Source organism: Rhodnius prolixus, unplaced genomic scaffold (assembly GCF_049639745.1).
Source record: "Rhodnius prolixus isolate KJV_2025 unplaced genomic scaffold, Rpr scaffold_19, whole genome shotgun sequence".
NCBI lineage: Eukaryota > Metazoa > Arthropoda > Insecta > Hemiptera > Reduviidae > Rhodnius > Rhodnius prolixus.
This window is the reverse complement of record NW_027411584.1, coordinates 240,556-265,277: the sequence shown is the minus strand read 5'-3', so window position 1 is coordinate 265,277 and position 24,722 is coordinate 240,556. Positions and strand designations below refer to the sequence as shown.

Here is a 24,722-nt window from a genome sequence, read left to right as displayed (position 1 = left end):
TGACGGAAGTGGACCAGAAAGTAAAAAATAATGAAATTTTAATACATTTAGTAAGACTCCAGGTTTTATATTGGTAAATTCTCATTTTATTTTAAAGTGAATAGATATTTCAACTTTGGTGTAACGTTTTGTTGTTTAAATCGCCAAAGACCGCTTTTGAATTTTATCATAAAGAATTGTATAGAGGATATAATTTCTTTTTCTGTCGCTAAAATATAAAGATGAATTCCAAAACGTAGAGCGATATCTCTTTGAGAATATATACGCTGTGCATTCTTAATAATTCAATAGTCAATTATTCTCATGTAAACAGAGATAATCTGTTTCTGTAAAATATGTTCCTGAGCCCTGAAGATGGCGGCGTAGATCGAAAGCTTGGCGTTAATACGAATAAAAACACTATGACAAAAAACATTGTAATCGCCTATTTTTTCAGGCGGGGCTTAACGTCCAACTACCAATTAGGGTCGTGGACGGAGGCGATTAGCTAACATACTTTACTGTAAATTTCTTTTATTAACCATTAAATAAAATCCAAGGCTTAGAGACAGGGAGTCGAACCCACTAAACCAACAATACATCTTAGCTTTGCGGGTCTAGCCTATAACCGCCTGACATACTTTACTGTAAATTTCTTTTATTAACCATTAAATAAAATCCAAGGCTTAGAGACAGGGAGTCGAACCCACTAAACCAACAATACATCTTAGCTTTGCGGGTCTAGCCTATACCCGCCTAACATACTTTACTGTAAATTTCTCATAATAAACATTAAATAAAATCCAAGGCCTAGACCCCGGAAATCGTACCCACTAAACCAACAATACATCTTAGCTTTGCGGGTCTAGCCTATAACCGCCTGACATACTTTACTGTAAATTTCTTTTATTAACCATTAAATAAAATCCAAGGCTTAGAGACAGGGAGTCGAACCCACTAAACCAACAATACATCTTAGCTTTGCGGGTCTAGCCTATAACCGCCTGACATACTTTACTGTAAATTTCTTTTATTAACCATTAAATAAAATCCAAGGCTTAGAGACAGGGAGTCGAACCCACTAAACCAACAATACATCTTAGCTTTGCGGGTCTAGCCTATAACCGCCTGACATACTTTACTGTAAATTTCTAATATTAACCATTAAATAAAATCCAAGGCCTAGACCCCGGAAATCGTACCCACTAAACCAACAATACATCTTAGCTTTGCGGGTCTAGTATCTTAACCGCGCTCGGCTACCGTGGTGCCTAACTATGACAAAAAATTGGCAATATTCTTTTTTTACTTCTCGTTTCGTTGGTTACTTGGTAATACCAATAAAAACCATCTTGTGAACGGCTCTTGAAACAATGCTTACTAGTAAGAGCACGACAAAGCGGGGAAGGATATTTGCAGGAATCAAATATCGTGAGAATGTGGTACTGAAGTTAGTTAGGAACTTGATTTATTTGGGGGTGAATGGACCATCTTATAGAGCATGGTAAATCCAGTGAACATCCCTCATTTGATGGGATTTTTGTGAGTTGGAACAGAGGGAATCTGCTTTTCATATCCTCCTTGGAGATACTGTTGGCTCTCTGCGCCAAGAGGATGTTTTTTTTCCCCACAAGGAAGTCTGGATGGTGAAGATTCTGTACCTTGTAAGAGGGGTTTCAAGCTTTTTTTTTTTCTTTTTTTTTTAAGACGAAGACCTATCTTAAGATATAATACTAATAATCGTATTTAGTGAGATGATAGTACCAAAACGGAATACTAAATTGAAGGCATCTGTTGGTAGTTTAAGGTATTCTGTGTTTTCTCTCGAACACACACATGTACACAGACCATGCGCATTTTTACTGAGTTCAAGTGATCTCAACACGTTATTTCCGGTGACAATTCTTCTTTTTTACCAAAAATTTGGCGCGCGAACGCAATAATTTCCGTTACCACAGCTGTAAGTGAAATTAAAAAAAAAAAAAAAAATCTTTCTCTTACTCCTTAAAAGTCTTGAGAGAAGGAAAGTAAGAAGAGAGACAATGTTGAGCCTTGGCTTAACAATAGAAGTGGCTCTCTGGGTAAAACCTCTTTTAAGTGGGTTTAAAGTGTCATGCGCAGGATAGCCTCCCGACATAGCGCTACCCTCTCCCACAAGACCATTCACAATTCACCAACTCGCTAACAATATGGCCGGCCACCTCCTCTCCTCCTCTAGTTGATCGGCCCTCCACTAACACACGCAGATTTCCACTGTGACAGCGATCTCTCCAGGCCCCCCATCAACTAACTCTCACCCCTTTTTTTTGATTCAATCATCTAAAAATAATAAAGCCAAGTGTATTACTGGATGAGGGGGGGTGTCGATTATTATTTCAAAGTCGCTTACTACCCTTTTTTGAACCCTTTAAAATTTTGAGACCCTTTTCTTACGTAAGCAGGGACCTTCTCCCCTCTACTTGTTTCTTAACTGTAGTTAACTTTTAATATGTTTTCCAGTAAAAATAGATCTTCCTAAATTTTACAATTATGATTTTTTGTTTAAAAAAAAAAGAAAAAGTAAAGTGAACACTAAAACGATTATGGGCGCCACGATAGCCGAGCGGTTAAGATACTAGACCTGCAACGCTAAGCTGTATTGTTGGTTTAGTGGGTTCGATTCCCTGTTTCTAGGCCTTGGATTTTATTTAATGGTTAATATGAGAAATTTACAGTAAAGTATGTTTACTAGTCGCCTTCGTCCACAACACCTAATTGGTAGTTGGACGTTAAGCTCCGCCTGAAAAAATAGGCGATTACTTTACTTTACTTTAATAACACGATTTCTATTTAACCGCATTTAACCCAATTAAATTTTCTGGAACTTTCATATTTCTACTAAAAAGTAGTTGATTGCGACACTAAATAGTAGCTATTGAGTAAAATCCTACTTCCGATTTAGCCAATTTCCCTCCAAAATTAATTTTTATTGTAATTAATATTTAATAGGTGATTAGTTTGGCATTTTAGTGGTAAGCCCAACCTCCACTTCCGTCCAGGAGAGAGCTCTTAGGGTGCGTTCCACTAAGCGTTCGCAACGATCACGCTCACGACCGTGGTTTTGCCCGTTCCACTTGCTTGCGAACGCTACAATCGAAAACTCGAAGTGGAATGGACTATGGGGCGTTTTAACTGTTCATGTAAACATTACAAATGGAGGCGCCACGGTAGCCGAGCGGTTAGAGGCGAGACCTGCAAAGCTAATATGTATTGTGGAACTGGGTTCGATTCCCCTGGTCTAGGCCTTGCATTTTATTTAATGATTAATAAAAGAAATTTACAGTAAAGTATGTTTGTTAATCGTCTCCGTCCACGACACCTAATTGATAGCTGGACGTTAAGCCCCGCCTGAAAAAATAGGCGATTACTTTACTTTATTTTAAACATTACAAATGGCGACCTAGAAAATAAGTCAGAAGCTTGAAGAGGTTGTTTTTTTAATTTTAACCCCGTTTATAAGCAGTTATAATAAACTTTATTAATTATTGGTAAAGTTGACTTATATTAAATTAAAACTGTCCGGTAGGACAGTTGTATAAGGGTTGATCGTCAAAATATATATATATAATTCAATTTTTTATATTACATTTTAGAGGAGTATTTACAAAATTTTACGTTTAAATAAAATTAAAATGTCTTTTGCGGCAACAGTAAGATATTTATTAATGCAACGTAACAATGCTTTAGAAAGTTCTTCATCTAGTTCCGATGAAGAGTGGAATGCAATTTTACAAAAATCGCAATGGTGAAAAGCGAAAACTTAGGCCCCGTATTATTAACTATCAAAGTGTAATTGATCGTTATTCAGCGATTTAGTATGTAAAGGCATAAGTAATTATTTATTTATTTTTTGTAGTCTTTCAAGAAACACATTCTATTATTTACGTGAGATAATATACTTTCATTTTACATGAGATAATTGTTTTGGTCTCCATCTTTTCTTTGAAAAAATTGCGCCAAATTTTTTGAACGCCCACTTCGACCCAGCTCTTAAGGTGGGGCGTTGTGAGCTTCGCGTGAGCGAAAAATAATGACGTCATTAGTGACGTTTTCGCCACGACCCCTATGACTGCGATCGTCATGTGTAATGGTTGAAGGTATATTTTGATCGTTGTGAGTGCTTAGTCCACTTCCAAGTGATCTGGAAGGTGATGAGATGATAAATGGCGGACAAGAGGATTGGAATGACAGTGCAAGTTGTGATGAAAACGTTTATAGCGAGTTCGTGCAACCTGGACCTACAAACGGAATTTCCAGGCTCTGTGTGGATAGTTAGATTTGAAACGTAAAATGGAGCGTTAACGATAGTTAATTTTAGACTGAAGCGATTGAATTCGTTGAAGATTGGAGCGTTTCGTTGAACCCCACTTTTCAATACCGTACGTCCAGGCGGGTTTTAGTATAGAATTGTGAATCAGTCGTTTGTTATTAAGTGAAAGTTTTGAACGTTGGTCTAGTAGTCTTTTAAGTAGTCGATTAGCGCCTGTTAATCCTGTCTAGTTAGTGTTAAGCCTGTCTAGTTCGTTTAAGTCGTGTGTGCGAGTTCCAAGACAGTCTTTTGGCTAAATAAAGCCCAAGATAATGGACAACATTGGCAGGGGGAATTGGAATTGAGTTATAGAAGATCGGAGGAAGAGTGATGTGGCGGAGAGTAAAATATGGATAAGTAAAATACTTTTAAACTTATCTTATTGTTAGTGTACCACCCCAAATTTTGAAATTGTTAAAAGTGTGCCGCCGCGACAAACAAAAAAAAGGGTTAATATGATTCTGTACGGCAAGGGAGAAAGAAAGAAGAATAATGTACCCATTAGGAGTAGGTACAACCTCGCAAAACAACATCTTGGAAGCCTTATAATGTTTTGGAGAAGTCTAGGGGAGAGTTAATACTTGTAAAACTAAATAGCGACGGCGATAGAGTAGAAGTGGTCTGTCTGTGTTTATGTTCAAGTGAAGTAGGTCTAAGAAACGGTTAACGGGGGAAATCCCATACATCCCCGTTGAGTGCAATCGTGGACAAACACTTTCTTGTGGGATCATATGTGGGAGATGGATCTAGGGATCTCAAGTGACAACCTGACGCCTCTATCAAAACTATACAACAAAAGAAAGAGAGAGAGAAATACAAAAAATCTCTTGAATGTAGTTGACTGTATGTTGTTTCTAGAGACGATAACAACAACAACATTAACTAACAATACAAGTGGGGGATGGCAGTTCCTGGGGGTGTCACTAGAGAGAGAAAGAGAGAGTGTGAGTATCATCGTATCAAATTTGATGGCCAAAGAAATACAAGTAGGTACGCCTGGAGGATTGTATGTGTTGTAAACGACACCCTGGAAAAACTGAAGAGAGACCGAGAGGCGGCACGCATTAAGAGAGAGAGGGTTTCCATTTCCGTACATGTTGCCCACTCCCAGAACATCTCCGCCTCCAGCTACTGCTTCCGCTTTGTGTTTACTTTAACAATCCATTAGGATGCTGCCCTCACCCCTAACGTTTCTTCAGATAAACATTCTGTCGATATTTGTTTTTTATTATCTCTTATTCCTAGCCGTCCCTTTGTAAGTGCCCTTTTTACAAGAATCGTCTTACTATTAAGTCGCGCGAGTGTCTAGCCACAGTTTTTTTCCCCCATTTTCTGCGATTTTCGCTAAGATCATTTCCGGTTGTTGTCTGCTTGTAGTTGACTACTCACATTTTGGGTACACATTTGGATAAGTAAAAGTTGGAAAGGGGGAATTTGATTTCTGCTTTGAAAGGTCAGAAGCTCGAGGGAACTCGCTCCCCTTATTCCCTCTTTTATTTTACTTAGCTTAGGTGGTGACCTTGAGAGCCATTAGGCGACGTAACAACTATTCTACTCCAGGTTGTCCTAAATAAACTTTACTGGAATAATGTTCCAAATAAACAGGAAACCAAAAAAATCATTAAAGCCGTTTTAAAATTTAAAAAAAGAAATTGTTCAACAAAGAGGCACTTCCGGTAAATTGAGTTTGACCTTATTCTGAAGACCTATCTAACTAAGCGCGATTTTCCTTTTTTGGGGAGGGGTTATACTGAAACCGGACGGAAGACAGACGCATGCACTTACTGGACCTCCCAAAATGGATATTTAAAAAACAGGAAATCCTCAGGTTAGGCAATGCTTTCTATTTAGAAGATTAAGAGGAAGTAAAAAAAAAAATACGCAGCCTTTTTATAGACCATTATTTCCGGTAAAAAGAAAATTGCGTCAATTACAACTCGATGGAAATTATAAAATTATTGTTCATTATTTTTTAGTGACTGATTCATAGTTTCAATAGGATGAAAAAATAATTGCCATTTCAGTCGTGATACATTTAACATATTCTGCCGAGCTTTCGATCTATGGACTAGGTCATCTTCAGGGCTGTGGAACATATTTACAGATTGTTAACAATAATTCTATTAAAATGAATATGTATAATATAACGAAATTTACAAAAATTATTTAGGTACCTAGTTTACAAAGTAATATTTCTAGAAAGATAGACGTATCTAAGACAAAAAACAGTCTAAATTTCAAAACTGAAATCAACAATTTAAACAACATATACGGCCTACTTACTACAAAATACTTGATAATTGGCAACACTGACTCCAACACGACATAACACATATCACACACAGGACCGATCACACACAGTCCATGAACAGACAAGACAGAAGACACACCAACCCTGTGTAATGTAAAAATATTACTTTGTAAACTAGGTAAATAATTTTTTGTAAATTTCATTATATTATTCAAAAATTCATTTTAATTTAACAATCTGTAAATATGTTCCACAGCCCTGAAGATGACCTAGTCTCTAGGTCGAAAGCTCCGGCAGAATAAATGTATCATGACTGAAATGGCAATTATTTTTTCATCCTATAAAATTATTGTAATTGTAAACGGAAAATGAAGCTTAGGTTTTCAGCGGTTCTTTTGCGATTGATTAAGATCTAGACATAACTTGATCTCTTGTATTTTATCCCTCAGTTACTCTGTACAAAGAAGAGGGAGAAGGGGAAGAATGAACAATTAAAGTGACAAGAAAAGTCTATTGTCATCACATACTCCACAGACTTGAGTGGGGCGGGGCCAACCACTTTACAAAGAAAATAAGAGATGAACTCAGGTACAAAAACAGAGAGATTGATATAAGTGGCTCCTCTTTGTGGAGGTAAGGTGCTACAAGGGTCTTTACTTGTGTTTTCCTTTTTTGTAGACCGCCACTCAAGTGGATTAACGGGGCGGTGTCTCTTTTTTTTGGGGGGGGGGCACACTTGGGTACCGAGAATAGGGGTGGTCCTTCAGCCACCCTTTGGTCCAATATACGCCCACACAGGATGGTTCATTTCATGCGTATGATCTGATCAACTTCACAAGTGCGGGCGGGCCCTTCTGCTCGCTATTATCGTACACAAATAGCTCTACTTCTATGTCTCCCTAGTGTTGTCTTTCTAAATGGTATAAAACACTTTCAATCAATTTAGTCCTCGGCAATGCCATGCTCCACTTTCTCCTAGACTTTGTCCTGAAGTCGGCAGTTTATCCTTGAACTAGATCTTCTAGTCGGTTTAAGCTTTCACTTAAGCACCAACAAAAGAAAAGAACCATTCAACCCTATCCTTACTGGATCTATGGAGAAAACTATTGGATTATCTTCTTATTCACTCGCCCACAAAAAAGCTAAAGCTTAACCACCCACATAGTTGCTTCGCTTAAGCTTAAGAATTCTATCGCGATAGTCAGCATTCAATTCTCTGCTAGCACTAAAACGTACCGTAGAGAGGTAAACAAAAAAAATATTAGGCGTTTTTACTTCGTTCTCACAAAAAGAAAGTACTGTTGTGAAGATTTCCGCTATTGTAGTGCGAGACGGTAACATAAGTAGAAATTTCTCTACGTTAAACTTATTGATCTAACCTCTGATGATGCCTGAAAGTGCGAACCCCCTCACAGACACAATAGATAGTGCTACGGCGGGTAAACTCAAAATCATTGCATCTAGCACTGCAGAACAATCCCCCATTTTTTATTAATTGAATTTTTTTTCCGCCTTTTTTTGGCATTGGCTTTCGCCATACAGCCAGAATCGTCTAGGTGCTTAACACTAGAATATCACTCACTCTCCATTCTTACTTATAAATACATTCGCTTCACACATTCACCCCTCTACTATATACAACCATTTACATACAAACTTACAGCTAATGGATGGATCAGTACTCTATATTCCTTAGAGCTTAACCTAAATTAAAATCACCGCAATCCTTCTCTAATCATTTTCTTGCATTCATTCTAATCGGCTATAACTTTTAAATACATTCATATTTCTTTGCTAGCTCTGCTACAGATTTAAGCACATAGATGTTGGTGGAGAATACGTATGTCTTCGTAGCGTAATGGTGCATTTAAATACCAGTATAAGTCGTCAAACATTCGTTTCCTTTCTACTACATAAAGTGGACATATCCATTATTATATTGAATTTCTCTAAACCTATCAACTATAAAGAAATGGAAAACTTCGAAAAAAATTTAGACTGATTTTGATAGTAACTATAAGCTTTAAAGATGACCTAGCTCTTTGATTGGAAAGCTTGGCAATAATACAAGTAGGTATACAAAGAAAACTATGGCTGTAAATGGCAGCAATCTTTCTTCGTCTTGGTGTAAAATTAAATCATGTTTTTGAAAAATCGGAATTCGGGGAAAAAAAATCGAAATGTTGAGTTAGAACATCGAGAATTGTAGCGAGAGACATTGGGTGTTCGCACAGGATATTGTTTCATAGGAAATTAATCGAATATAATTGTAATCGAATGAGATTATTATTTCTTCAGTCGATTAAACAATACAGCTATTCTAGAGATAGTTTGTGTTAGTAGTGGTAATCGTAATAACGAGCCCAGATTACTTCCAGTTTAATTGTCTTTGACCTTTAATTCTCCCATCTCCAGTGGGAATGAATAAGCGAATCCTGGACGCGTTGTTGTTTTTGGTCCGGTGTAAGCAAACACCGGCACCCTTCTTCTTCCAAAGCAAACTTATACATGGCTAAAATTTTGGTGTTCAATTTTACACACACTACTCTCTGATATGTTTAAGGTGTCAGCTATTTCATGTAACTTTATTTTACGGTCTTCCGGAACAACTGCCGATTTTTGGGTGACCAGAGCGTTCAGCAGTAATAGCGTTCAGCGTCCAGTCTAGTAATAGTTGTTTTTCCTGGCGCAGAGTCTCCATGGAGGTAATCAAGCCACCGTTTTTGGGATTCAACCCATTAGAAAAATAATGTTTAATCTACACACGAAATTCTTCTTTTTTTTGATCCATCTTTTTAAAAATTACAAAAAACTGGGGTCACTAAAACCACTTGTAACCTGTAAAAATCAATTATCATAATGTCATGAAATGTTGACATGTATTGTTTGAAAGGATGCTTACTATCCTAGAAATCATAAGACTCTGTTAACATTGTTGCTGCCATCTACATATGTCAGACCCTGAGACTTATTGGAGTGATCTGTTATATTGTGATTTGTGGCACTCTATCCAAACTCTCCGCCTTTAAACTGCACTCCTCTCTAGCGATACACATGTTGGGATGCTGGACAGGCTTGCTATTCCAAGTCTGGATGTATACTCTATCCAGATATACATCCAGAGCACCCACAATAAACCGAGTGTTTAGTCTCATAATAGTAGGTTGCTCTCTCTCTCTATCTCTGTCAGTATTCCTCCCGATCCTGATTTAAATGCATAATGGATAAACTATGTGCACTGTGTGGTTGCTTGGCTCGTGATTCTGTTTCCCCCCTTTCAAGCAATGGGTGAGCTTCCACCCCTGAGATTCACCCTGAGAAATAGGGAGAGGGGATAGTGTGCTTGCAGGGCATCCCCGGTTCATTTTGCTTTTCAACACACATACAATGCACAGTATCACAATATTGATAGGGTTTCTCGTCTAATGCACAAACATTTATTTGTTCATATTACTGTGAAAACACGTAACTACACTTTGTAAGAAAAATATACGTAATAACTCTACAGCCGGTGTCAAAAATTCACAGATTTTTTTTTGTAAATTAAATTATTAACTTTGTACTGTTTAATTATACTGAAATTAACATGATACTGAAATCTAACTTCACTGATAAGTCTATCCAAATACCTTCTCTTTTTTTAAGAAGTACAAAAAATATTAGACTGAAGTTCTTTTAAAGCATGTTAAGTATTGTTTGGAGGCTTAAACTGTAGCCGCATTAATTAATAGTAATAATAATAGTAATCGAGACCCGCAAAGCTAAGATGTATTGTTGGTTTAGTGGGTACGATTCCCGGTCTTGGACTTTATTGAATGTGTTAATATGAGAAATTTATAGTAAAGTATGTTAGGCGGTTAGAGGCTAGACCCGCAAAGCTAAGATGTATTGTTGGTTTAGTGGGTTCGATTCCCCCTGTCTAGGTCTTGGATATTATTTAATGTTTAATATGAGAAATTTATTGTAAAGCATGTTTACTAGCCGCATCCGTCTACGACGCCTAATTGGTAGTTGGACGTAAAGCCTGCCTGAAAAAATAGGCAATTACTTTACTTTAATAATAGTAATAAAAGTAATAATACTAATTAAAAGAATTTCGAAAAAATGGCATAAATACTTTAATCTTTACAATAAATATTTAATAGCGAAAGGGATTAATCTTTGGCACTAAAACTCTCCACCTGTTCCTCAGAGAGGACTTTTCCTGCTTTAACAACCCAGAAACCATCCAGGTTTTTTTTGGAGGGGGAACTCTCCAGGAAGAGAAAAGGGTGCCGGCAGGTTGGGCTCCTTAATAACTCTCCCCCTGTCCTAAAGACAATAAATGTTCCCCCACCCACATTCTAAACACCAATAAAAAGCGCCTTCATAACGGTAATATTATTTTACAAAATTTTTTTGGAAAAGTATTGGTATCGATAATCATACAGATTTTAGATCGATAAATTATGCTTTAAACATGGGCTAATATGGAAGCTGTGCATACACAGTTGATAAATGAGGCTCATTGATGCTGCAATGTGCATATATTAAAGTGTTGTGCTTACATAAACTGTCCGGTTAAGCTGGTACCTATGTTTTGCCAATCTCCATTGTTTAATGTGTGCCAACGCTCCACAATCATTACTGGAATGAATTATAGATTTCATCTATGAACTTAATACAGAAATGGCGGCAATCAATATCGATTCATTCATTAAGAAAAAATATTGAGTAATTGAGTAAAAGCTAATATAAATTCATATTAAAAAAAAAATATGTATGATCCGAAAACTGACACACTTCCTTTATCTTTAACGGAAGTTATCAAAAACTATAAAAATTTATTTAAATGGCATTTCCGCTAAACCTATTTTCTATAAGTTCGAAATTTTGATCCTGGCATTTTCCTTAGTAAATATTGTAAACAAAATTTACAAGTACGATGGCGTAGGAAGTCTAAAGAAAACGGAGCCCATTTCGGTGGGGGGGGGGTGTAAAAAAGTGATTCAGTGAATAAGCACTTCCGGTTGGCTCATTTTGTTCAAAAGCTGATGCCGGAAACCCTAATCGCTTTAAATCCAATTCGTATTTCCTGCGATCCTTCGTTTTTATTGGCTACACACACACACACACACACACAGAATATTTGTGAAAGTACTATTTACTTCCTCTTCCCGTAGTAAGTGAAAGGAATCTGTAGCAGAGCTAGCAAGGGAATATGAGTGTATTTAAAAGTTATAGGCGATTGGAATGAATGGAAGAAAATGATTAGAGAAGGATTACGGTGATTTTAATTTCGGTTAAGCTACAAGGATGGCAGGAATATAGAGTACTGATCCATCCATTACTTGTAAGTTTGTATTTAAATAGTTGTATATAGTAGAGGGATGAATGTGTGAAGCGAATGTGTTTATAATTAAGAATGGAGAGTGAGTGATATTCTAGTGATAAACAGCTAGACGATGCTGGCTCTATGGCGAAAGCCAATGCCAAAAAAGCTAAAGAAAGAAGTTATTGTTTACCGAATTCCAAATTTTTAAAAACACGATTTAATTTTACACCAAGACGAAGAAAGTTTGCTGCCATTTACAGCCATAGTTTTCTTTGTATACTTGTATTATTGCCAAGCTTTCCAATCAAAGAGCTAGGTCATCTTTAAAGCTTATAGTTACTATCAAAATTAGGCTAAGATTTTTTTCGAAGTTTTCCATTTCTTTATAGTTGATAGGTTTAGAGAAATTCAATATAATAATGGATATGTCCACTTTATGTAGTAGAAAGGAAACGAATGTTTGACGACTTATACTGGTATTTAAATGCACCATTTCGCTACGAAGACATAATATTCTCCACCAACCTCTATGTGCTTAAATCTGTAGAAGAGCTAGCAATGAAATAGAATGTGTTTAAAAGTTATATAATGAATGCAAGAAAATGATTAGAGAAGGATTACGGTGATTTTAATTTTCGGTTAAACTATAAGGATGGCAAGAATATAGAGTACAGATCCATCCATTACTTGTAAGTTGTAAATAGTTGTATATAGTAGAGGGATGAATGTGTGAAGCGAATGTATTTATAAGTAAGAATGGAGAGTGAGTGATATTCTAGTGATAAGCATTTAGACGATGCTGGCTGTATGGCGAAAGTAATTTCATTGTTTCCGTGCAGAATCTTGAATAACCGTTTAATGGTCCCCAGAGTCTGAAAAAAATGTTTTTTTTTTTTTACATAATTGGTGTGTGCATCCGCTGCAACTTAGAAACCATAAAATTGCCGATAGGTTAAAAGTTGATTGTTTGCTGAATTTGCTTGTTTTGCTAAATACTCAAAATTCTGGAACTACAGGCTTCTGTTTGGAAAACTTGGTCCAGGCAAATTCGTTAAAGGACAGTTCAAGGTCAGGGAGGGGGTTTTTCAGGTTTTTTAGTCCGATGTGCCACATTACTATTTCTTGCAGTCTTACCACCTGTAATAAGAATTAAAAATATGACGCTAAATTAAGAGGCTAGCAGCGTTTCAGTTTCTGTGGAAGATTTTTTTTTTTTTCTGGGTTGTTGGAGATGGAAGAGTCTCTGGAGCGAGCTGGAATTTCCATGGATCAGATACTTGGTCCTATGGGTAAATATTCCAGCATATTCCTGAGCGTCCAGTTTTTAACCTCTAAAAGGAAGTTTTAGGTATCAGAAAATATTGAATCCTCTCCTTTGGCAAACTCCTCACGAAACTAAAGTCACACCTTATTCAGAATAGGCGCTTTACTGTTACGTAGAGGGAGCCCTAACCCTTTCATCCTGCAAAATTTTAAAAAGTCAGGCTAAGATTTGCAGGGTTATTAGTAATAATAATTTTTGAGGAGGCCTTGCTTACATTGGGCTAACTCCTCACCCAGCAGATGTACTGCGTCGAGACCCCCAAAAGGCATATCTACATAAAATTACGAATCGAATGACACCTCATCCTTGAAAATCGGTTCGCGCGTTTAGGCGCTACGTAGTTTACAAAAACAAGGTAACAATAACAAGAACAACAACAATTTTTGAAAATGTTTTGCACATTTTTGGCATAGTTTTTCTCGAAAACTAATTAATCTATGTTATTACGAAAAAATTACAGTCATAAAGGAGGATTTGCCCTATATTATAAAGAAAATTTGGGAATTTTATCTTTTATAGAAAAAGAGAAAAAAATTGTCAAAGTTGGGTGTTTTTCAACGTTACGCTTTTTCGTGCAGTTTTTGATGATCAACCCTTATACAACTGTCCTACCGGACAGTTTTAATGAGAAGGAAGTGATTGCTTGTAACAAGTTATCAGTCGGTAGATGGTGGAGACTTCAATGCACCTCCTTAAAGGGAAGGGAATACATGGCCGTCATTCACAGGAGTTCCAGATGGCTGGAAAAAAATATTCCAGCATCTTCCAGAGCGTCCAGTTTAACCTCTAAAAGGAAGTTTAAGATATCAGAAAATATTGAACCCACTCCTTCGGCCAACTCAATCTCCTGGGAATCGATAATAAAAGTCACACCTTACTCAGCGTGAGAAGGAATTGATTGCGTGTTACAAGTAATCAGTCGATAGATGGTGGAGACTTCAATGCACCTCCTAAACGGGGGGGTGGGTGGTCGCCGTCATCCACAAAAGAGTTCCAGATGGCTGGCCAGCTGACCAATACGCTCGACGTGGGAAATCTTATTGCCCACACTTGCGCCGCTTAAGACAGAGAGTTTCATTGTGACCACTGTATCCATACAAGTTGACAATCTCTTGTTTATTTTTGGTCTTTCAAAGTCCATGCGATCCATTAAAGCAGCGTTTCCCAAACTTTTTTGGCTCACCGTACCACTTTATAGTACATCATGGTAAATTGTACCACTTCGTAAAAATGATTGTATTTTCCTCTTCAAAATTATTAGTTAATTTACAGAGTTCTTCTTTAGGATTATTAAATCTTCTAAATTAATATCTTTTAAGCATTCAACTACCTGTAAGTACCAATTAAATGTAATGTTGCTTGGATAGAGCTTACTCACTACAATCAAGTCTCTTTAAGCAGATTTTTTAAATAGTTTATCATTTAATTTCTGTCACATGATAATTCTATTAAATTTTCTTTATCTTTTATCGATAATGATGTAGCTTTTCCTAAATTTTCTTTATAGAAGGAGCTTTGAAATCCAATTATCATTTGTGTTTTCGGGTTTTGGGAAAATACTCCATGAAAGACAATTTTAATCCTGTTAAATGTGCTATTATATTTTCTCGTATATCTTGAGGCAGACTTACTTTATTCCTGTACATATTAACAGCTTTACTGTATTTTTTTTTTTTTTTTTTTTTTTTTTTTTTTTTTTTTTTTTTTTTTTTTTTTTTTAGGGGCGGTCCCCGAGCGCTAGCTCATACCCGCCTCACGTACACACTCCTCCGTTCAACCAAACGACCACAAAAACAAACACAAGTCCCGGCCAACAAAGCAACAAAGCCAACAGGCACTGACAATCACAACAATAACAACAACAACACAACACAACATCAACAACAATCACGCAATTACAATTAAATAAAACAAATAAAATCACACACACACTCGCACACACCCAACACAAACTCGAAAAACACACACCAAATCAAACACCCAACAACAGCCTCCAGCCAACCAACCAGATCTACTTCATCTACCAACCACCGAGGTCATCCGCCTCTCAAAGGCTGCCTGCGCGAATTCGCGGAAAGCCACATACGCGGACGCGTTCTCCAGTAACAAGGAGAAAACGTCTCCAGCTACGCAGAACGGAAATCCCACCCTCCGCCACATAATACAGCGCAAATCATCATAAAGATCGCATTGCATAATAATGTGCTCCGCTGTCTCTGGGTCTCCACAAGCGTAATATGGGTCCGTTGCTAAGCCCATTTCGAACAATTTGGCGCGCAACATACCGTGTCCCGTGACCAATCGGGCAACTGCATATGGCATCTCAGTGGAAACCAGCCGCCTACCTCCAGCAGCGTCGGGGACGAAACTAAAGGTTGTTCTTCCCTTAGTTGACGCTCGCCACCTATTCCTCCATTCCCGATTCAATTCCTCTTCCACTTCGCCATACATTCTTTCCCTAAACCATAACCGGTAATCTTCGGTCATATCAGCCACCGACAATCGTAAGGCTCTTAACATGGGGACACGCACTTCTATGCCCCTTCGCAAACCAAATCTCACCGCGGCCCTAACCACCTCCAAGTCCAATGGCAAGCACCCCGTGAGCACCTGCAAAGCCTCCGTGGATGTGGTCCGGCTATAACGCCCCATGAGCAACAGAATAGAACGTTGCACGGCCATAAGATGCATCCTCACAATCGCGGTCCCCACCCGATGGGCCCAAACCGACGCACAGTAGGTCACCTGAGCGACCAGAACCCCAAGGTATAAGGTACTCACTACCTTCCTTTTCAATCCCCATTCTTTCCTCGTTACCGATTTCAATTGTCCGACAAAAGAACTAGCCTTCCTTCTTAAATCCCTTACATGTGGCACAAAGCTTAATTTCGCATCCAGAATCATCCCCAAGTATCTGACCTGTGACACCCAACTCAGCCTATCGCCACAGTATCTGACTACTGGCTGACGGGTAGGGGCAAGCGACCCCCTCAACAACATCGCCACCGTCTTATTCGGAGCAATCCTTATTTTATTATGCTTACACCATGTGCAAACATAATTCAACGCTGATGTCGCATTAGCCTCCAATTGCGCCCTACTATTACCTCCTACCACAAGAACTAAATCGTCCGCGTATGCGACCCTACCCAGCAATTCCGGAACGTCACCAGCCAACAGATCGTCGAAGACTATATTCCATAAGATCGGCCCCGAAATAGAGCCTTGCGGACAGCCTCGCGTAACATCCCGAGAAACCCGCTGATAATCTGATCGCACAAAAACCTCCCTGTCTCGCAAAAATGACGCCACCATACGAAAGATATACATCGGACAGTTCATCTCTCTCTTAATCTTTCCAAGATTCCCTCCCCCCATAAACAATCGAAAGCACCAGAAATGTCCGTAAAAATACCCGCGATATATTTATACTTCAGGACTATGTGGTCTATCAATGAGCGAATCGCGTCCTCCGTAGACAGTCCCCTCCTAAAGCCGAATTGGGAGGCCTGACTAAGGGTACGTTCACAACGGAGCTGTGAGCATAGATGATAGCGGAGATGATAGCAGTGATGCATCAGCGCTTATAGAATAACCTAGTACATTCTTATGTGAGCGTGCACAACGAAGCTTCGACTAGTGACTGATACGCGCTGCTATAAACGAGCATAGATGATAGCGGAGATGATAGCAGTGATGCATCAGCGCTTATAGAATAACCTAGTACATTCTTATGTGAGCGTGCACAACGAAGCTTCGACTAGTGACACATACGCGCTGCTATAAACGAGCATAGATGATAGCGGAGATGATAGCAGTGATGCATCAGCGCTTATAGAATAACCTAGTACATTCTTATGTGAGCGTGCACAACGAAGCTTCGACTAGTGACACATACGCGCTGCTATAAACGAGCATAGATGATAGAATTGAATTTTTCATTTTTCTGCTAGCTGAACTCCAGTATCGGAGCTTCAAAATGGACGTCGAAAAATTATTTAGTGCTGTCTTTACTCATTATTTTTTGTTATTATTTTATTATTTACTTTTAAACAATATTTTGTTTTTTAAATCGTGCTTACATTTATTTTTATGTGTATTTATTTGTTTTTCCTCAATATAACCTTACCTCAGAGTTATCACTAGTTTTTCTTCTATAGTTATAGGATTTCCATGACAATTTTTCCTACGTTTTCTTAATTTTGACCTTATTTTTTCTAAAATATAGTCGAATGTGGGTGGACCCATCCTCACATATTCAAAAAAACGATCCGGATAATTTCTAAGTTCCTTATATAAATAGTGAAATTCGCCCAAAGTATTTCGTTTTTTTATTTATGGTATGTACATGATATTTTCTACATCTTTTTTTTTTAAATATACCATTTGGTTGCTGCTGAACATAAAAACTCTTCTTCACTACTCGACATGTTGCATGTATCACAGCTCCGTTGTGCACACTAATCAGCGATTATATTTTACTCTATCAGTTATCATCTCTGCTATCATCTATACTCACAGCTCCGTTGTAAACGTACCCTAAGACCTCTGCTTTCATATATCGTCGTTAATGTATAATATTATTTAATTAAAATAATTTTTATGAAATAGGAAAAAAGACGTATCTATGAGATTTTTATGATTTAATTTTTTTTATGTCCGCCATTATTGGTTATTTTTCGCGTACCACCAATGGTTGGGAAACGCTGTATTAGAGCACAATATCGGACAACACTCCAGAGTTATCTGCGTGGTTATAATAAAACTGGACTAGGATAATAAACCAGTTATTGGATACAATAAACATGTGAGCTATGACTGGATAAAATCAGTTTTCAATTAACCCCTTTTTCTATAATCCACAAACACAGAGCTATAAAGCTATTATTTTTACTGGTATTTGCCCAACGGGTAGATTGACAAGAGAAAATAAACATTATTTAAAAAATTACATATTAGAGGATAAATAAAGTGTTAAACAAAAAAGCTGGAATCGGGAAAAATGGAAATTAATTTTTTCCCAGCAAAAATCACAGAATTAAACAATTTTCCCTTTAGACTGGTTTAACAAAAATATCAGTATATATATCCGCCGACAACAAAAAATTATTATTCCAGTAATACTGAATTTAAGCCGCTTGATGTTTGTTCTGGGGGTAGAGGCCATGGAATTGGGGGGGGGGGGAATTGCAGAATGGAATTAGTAGAATATATATTGTGTATATATATGTAAACTTTATTTATTTTTATGTACGCTAGAGAGCGCCCCAGAGTCTTGCTTTTAAATACACGAACCAATCCCTCTGTGTGTTTGTATGATTTATAAAATTTATCCCTTCATATTTTTTTGTGGGGGTTGGGGCGATACAAGACCCCCCTTCTTTCCCCAGAATGGGGTTAAATTAAATTTCTAGCTAGTATAATACTCTCAATGGGGGGGGGGCATTTTTTATTTTTTATTTTTTTTCTTGTTTTTAATACAACAGTTTAAAAACTCATACTCTGGATACAGGGGAATTAAAATTCCCCTGTAACACATGGTGGACCCATGGGTTGCTCATAAAATACCCAGCTCTGAGATTTAATTAAATAATACCGAATGAACTGCTTCCCTCTTTTTATATATCCCAGTAAATTGGGTCGTAGCCTATTTTTGTTTTTTGGGGAGCCCGAAGTTATTATAAACCAAAAAAAGAAAAAAAAAGGAAAAGCTGTCGGGAAATTCTCGTTTGACTTTCCACTTATCAATATTTCCAAAAGTTCTAACTCTGAAAATTATTTTCTTAGTACATTTTTTTTTGCTGCTCTCAATTTGTTGGTCACTCCGGGATTCTGGGTAATGAACTTGCTGATCAAAATAGCAAAGGGAGGAGCTGCGATGATAACAATGACTCCTCAGCCCATTATTATCCCTGTATCCTATCGACGTTATAGAACAGAGCAGTGGAGCAGTTGGATTTTGGAAGGAACATCGGAAACGGTGGAGATCCCCGAGCTGAAACTGCCGCCAGGCTAAAGAGAAATTCTTGGCCTGTCAAAAAACGGCTTTAGTTGGTTCTAGCAGTTCCCGGGATCGACCAGTTGGTTCAGTTGTTGGGTGGACATGCGAATTTAGGGTACCAATCTTTTCAAATGCGGTCTTACCTAGTCTCGCCAATCTGCGCCTGCTGTGATGAGTCCAATAAGACTGTGCGGCACTTTGTGGAGGTGTGTCCCGTTTATTCTAAAACTAGATTTCTCATCTTCGGGAGGTCAAATGTTTCCCTAACGGTGATTGTGGTATCTGGTTATCTTTACCAGAAATTTCTAGGTTTAAACAGGGTACTGGGCGATTGAGTCCCTAGTGTTCTGTCACTACTTTATTAGTTTACTGTACTGTTATCCGGAAACTCTTAGACGGATCTATTGGTCTTGAAGCCCTGGTATCTCTCATGAAATGCATTTTGGATTACCTGCGCTCCCTTCCCCCATTTATTAGTATACACGTCAAACACGCTCAACTGGTTAAATAAAATTGTTGGAGTCGTATTCCAGAAAATACTGAAAAAATTTATCCAATAAAGTCAAGTATTTCCGACGTGGATTGAACTGCTACAAGCGAGCGATTAAAAATGACGTGTACATTGTAAATAGCGTTAAACTGAAGGAATTTCCGCTGCAAAACGTTCTATTCAAATCCGGCCGTACAGATTCTCTCGTTCCTCGATTTTATGCACTCTCTCCCTCTCTCTCTCTTCTCTCTCACTCACACACCCACGCGAAACTCACCACACCTAACTTGGTTACAAAACCGTGGGTTATTTTGAAAAGCTGGTACCAATCGGGTTTTTTTCCACAATTTAACAATAACAATGGGTATATTTGGGTTAAGGGCTAGATCGAAAAGCAAGCAGTAAGGTGGATTGGCCATGGAACAGGAAGCTTCCCCCCTTCACCGCTACAACCCACCAGATTTAGATCCCTTTAATATCCGGCGATTCGGCCAGTTATAAAGCTCCTATACAGTTTGGGTAGGTTAACATTTTTTTTTTTTTTTTGAAAAGTTCATTAATTTTGCAAAAATCTAACAGCTTCCGGCTAAACCGTCTTTCAATTCGTTAACAGCTCGCACTGACATACAAACCTCCAAAACAATAATTTTTTGTTTTTACGTTAGTCCAGCGAAAGGTTTATAAGGACGAAGTTTTTTACTCCATTAATATGCACGCTCACACGTATAAAGTTTACCTAGTACACTTCCGGCTATTGCAGTGTATGAATACAGACACACAAATATACAGAATCAGGTACTTTTCACTTTTTTTTATTTTATTTCTGTAAGAACACAATCGTACACCCGCTTTTGTGTTTATAGGTTTATATAATTTTGTATTTCGAATTTTTCACTTCAACAGAAATAAAAAACGGAAAGCGTATAAAAAGCATTTCCTGTTTAAAGTTTTCACCGGGAATGATTTCCGGTTTTGAGCTCCTCTGAGTACGATATAGTGAAATTTACAAATTGCTCTCTCGAGTGTCTGTATTTGTTTGTCTCTGTGGGTTTGTTAATTTTTTATCTTCCGATACTTGAAAATTGACGATCTCAACATCCGATTCGTACAAACTTTCTCGCCAAGACGAAATACGAGATCACAAAGTTCCCACACTGCTCTCTCTACTTGTTCTAATGGTTTTCGTTGACTTGCTACCTTTACTGCCATTCCAAGGCCGACTGAATCACCAGTGGTCTTCGAGACATACTTGAAGTCTTAAGATCATCCTTATCCTCAATATCCTGTAGAGAATGCTACCGCTGGGTAGTTTCACTCCTCCTGCTCTTCACGCATCTTTACTCACATTTACATACAGGGTACTTTGGGTACATTTATATACAGAGTGTAAACTGCTAAATAAATCTTTAAAATTCTATTCTAAATAATCTATTCTTGGAAAATTTTATTAGGGGCACTCTTGGGAGGGGAGGATGGATGGATTGCCTCTAAAGTGTCATTTCGCTAAACTGTACGGCTCTATCTTTTGTGTTTTTGATAAGGAATATTTGTTCTTAAAAGGCGCCACGGTAGCCGAGCGGTTAGAGGCGTGACCTGCGAAGTTAATATGTATTGTAGTACTGGGTTTGATTCCCGGTCTTAGTCCTTGGATTTTATTTAATGCGGTTAATCTAAGAAATTTACAGTAAAGTATGTTTGCCAGTCGCCTCCGTCCACGACACCTAATTTGGTAGTTGGACGTAAAGCCCGCCTGAAAAAATAGGCAATTATTTTACTTTTTACTTCGTGAATATGTTGGGAGAAGGCACCCCAGTGGTGTCACTCCATTAACGAGAATATACTGCTCTTATGATGAGAGAAGATCGCGGGGCCATCTCCACTTCAATCTTCTTGGAGGATCACCTAGTATTGCAGGAGGAAGGTAGGCGTTCTATGAGTGGTTTAGGGGCAGCTGCTAGTAGAGGAAGGAAATTTTAAGAAACGAATTTTAGCAAGATCTTTAACGAAAGGGATTTTGAAGTTTCATTATGTATGGTGAGGTTAGAATTGTAGAATGGAGCGATAAGTAGTTTTCGTAGTATTTTTGGACTGTAATGTCTGGAAGCGTAGTGAGTTGGAACGGTTTAGTCCAAGGATGAGCAACACGCGGCCCGCCAAGCATTTCTAAAATTGAATTTATTTTATCGACTTTCTCCCATCAATATATTGTTATAAAATTAATTATAATAGAATGGTAGTACATACTAAACCGAAATATTTTTTTATGGCGAGTTACTTGTCGACGACGTTTTCAAACATGCAATACGGACGCCATGCGTTTCGTTCGAAGTTTCGTAAATTATTAATAAGAGTTAATCTATGTGCGGCCCGCCAAAAAAAATTAAAATTTAAATTGGCCCATTGATTAAAAAGGTTGCTCACCCCTGGTGTAGTCGATCTCCACACTTCGATGCCGTATGATCAAATAGGTTGCAGTAACAACAGGTATAAGAGTCTTTTGTTTTGTAGGTTAAGTTTCGAACATTTGTCAAGTAGTCTGTTTGTAGAATCGGCCGGAATTAGATACAAAGCATTTTATGTTATAATTATTGTTTACGAGTTAACTTGAAATACCGGAAATGCGTTTCACCACAATAGAACGGATGCTCCGGAAATAATTATTGCCCAAATAAGTAACTTTGGAGAGGGGAGTATCCCAGAAGGTACACAAGTTCAAAGAGAGTGAATTTAGGGCGCTAACTTGTCTACCAATTAGTATCCTGCAAATCCTCATTCTATTACGAATAACCTTTTTTAAATTTAGAATGTTCAAACTTGCCGTAACTAAAACTTGCATTTGATTTTTTTTCCCAACAAACTATACATGAAATATAATCCTCCCCCCTCTTTGCAGGTTTGTTTTTTTTTTTTTTATTTCTTAATTAAATTTCCCTATTTGAGTAGTAAGCTAACAACACTGCGACAATAATTCCCTGAGTACCATCCCCCCCCCACTCCTCGCAATATCCAATGGAGCTCACAGCCTCTTTATACCACTCTTTAATACCCTTATTTAACTTCGGTTTTATAACTTTTACCTTCAGGGCAATTTGCGGTTATGGGTTTTAAATACAAAGCCCCCCTACACTCTTCACCGCGCACTCCTGTCCCCCTGGGATCTGGAAACCCTCCAGTCTCTACAAAATGCTATTTTATTAGCTCCATTTTAATTAAACTAAAATATAAAATTATATATAATTAATGGGAGTCTTTTCCTCCCTTCTTGAATAGATTAAAAAATTGTAGATATTGATTTGATATTGTTAAAACTTTTATCGCTTTAAGAAGGAAATAGTGTGTTATTGATATTGTTCTTGTGTTTCCGGTCCCCTTCGTCTGATGTTTAACTCTTCCGGAATCCTCATTCAGTCGAACTTCCTTGTTAAGGTTAGCCCTTCTCAGAGATAAGGCTTTCCTTTAAATGGCCATACATACCCGTATATTTGATGCGATCAGCTGGCCGGAAGTGACCTAGTAGAATTTTCCATACGTTAAAATTTAAAATTAAAATTTTTTTTAATTTGTTTATATATTTTGCAACTATATCCTGGTACAATAGGCAAAAGGGATGGGAGATAAGGGATGGCGCAAATACACATACACATAAGTATATATATATATGTGTGTGTGTGTGTGTACATACATACACGCGCACATGCATGTTGCGCCAAGGGCGTGAGTGGAGTGAATGACGACCATTCAGTGATGGAAGCCGTTAGTTCGTGTTGAGATGATCAACACGGCGGCCACCGCCGCTTCAGTCTGCGCTGTGGATTTGAAGGAAGTGTTGTAGTAGACATGTTGTGGGATCAGAGGATTGTAGTGACTGTGTAGATTTGAGTGAAATTTTGTGTATCGAGATTGGGCTATTTCAGAGACTAGAGGAATATTTAGATCAGAGTGTATAGTATGATTGGAGACGTAGAAGGGAGCGTTAACAATTGCTCTTAGAATTTTTGATTGTAAGGTCTGAAGTCGGTTGATGTTCGATTTTTTGGCGCTTCCGTAGAGCTGTATTCCGTACGTCCATATTGGGGCAAGTAGATCGGTGTATAGGGTTCGTTTGTTCGTCAGGGTCAGTTTTGATCGTTTGTCGAGTAGTCTTTTCAACATTTTATACCTCAGATTGAGGTCAATTTGTTTGAGTCTCGTGTGGGGGTTAAAAAATTTAAAATTAGTTTTATTTTAACTTTGTGCCATGATTATAAATACAAAAAACTACATCTTTTATCGAGTTAAGCGTGGCAATTTAGTTTTAAAAACTTTCCCACAGTGTTAGGAATTAAAATCAGACAATGACGTGTATACACGTAGAACGCAGGGCAAAACTTTACAACGTCGTAATAGTCACTGCAAGCGACTTTTTCTGCAATCTCTCTCTGCGTGGCTTGAGATTACAGACAGAACATTCTGTGCTCTTTCAAAATCTTGCACCGCTTCTTCACGTATGCATTGCTCTAGTTAAGTAGGGACGCAAAAGAGCTTTTACAAGGTAGAAAAGAGCTTTTTGAATTCTGTGCAAAATGAAATCATGCTCGTACTGAGAGGTCTGAATCTCTATCTAAAAGGTAAAAAACGGGCATTGCACAAGGGTTGAGAGCAGGGCCGGATTTACCTATAGGTTAACTAGGCTTCAGCCTAGGGCCTCGAGATCAAGAGGGGCCAACATTCAAATTGTTAGGAAAATTAAAATTGCACTATTTTAAAAACATAAGATATTATATATTAACATTTAACATATTGATGAATATCACAATAGTGATAGATTTATTATCTCATGTAATTTACAAACTTAAAAATGGGAGGTGAAAGGGCCTCATAAGTGGAATAGCCTAGGGCCTCTTTTCATCTAAATCCGGCCCACGTTGAGAGCTATTTGTGTCCTTAATTCCCAATCTCTAATGCGGAGACCAAACATGTACCAACCATTCATCATTTGGCTGACCCCCTCCGAATAAAATACTTGGCAGTTCTAT

General features: G+C 37.8%; 1 protein-coding gene and 1 long non-coding RNA gene across 2 annotated transcripts in view; one reads left to right on the top strand and one right to left on the bottom strand.

Annotated features, from left to right (window-relative positions):
* Window positions 1–24,722, top strand: part of LOC141448307 (uncharacterized) — a 92,916-nt gene that overhangs the window by 12,496 nt on the left and 55,698 nt on the right. The gene's annotated exons all lie outside the window — the stretch shown is intronic.
* The window catches only part of Gsc (goosecoid homeobox), a 70,864-nt gene that overhangs the window by 6,132 nt on the left and 40,010 nt on the right, over window positions 1–24,722 (bottom strand). The gene's annotated exons all lie outside the window — the stretch shown is intronic.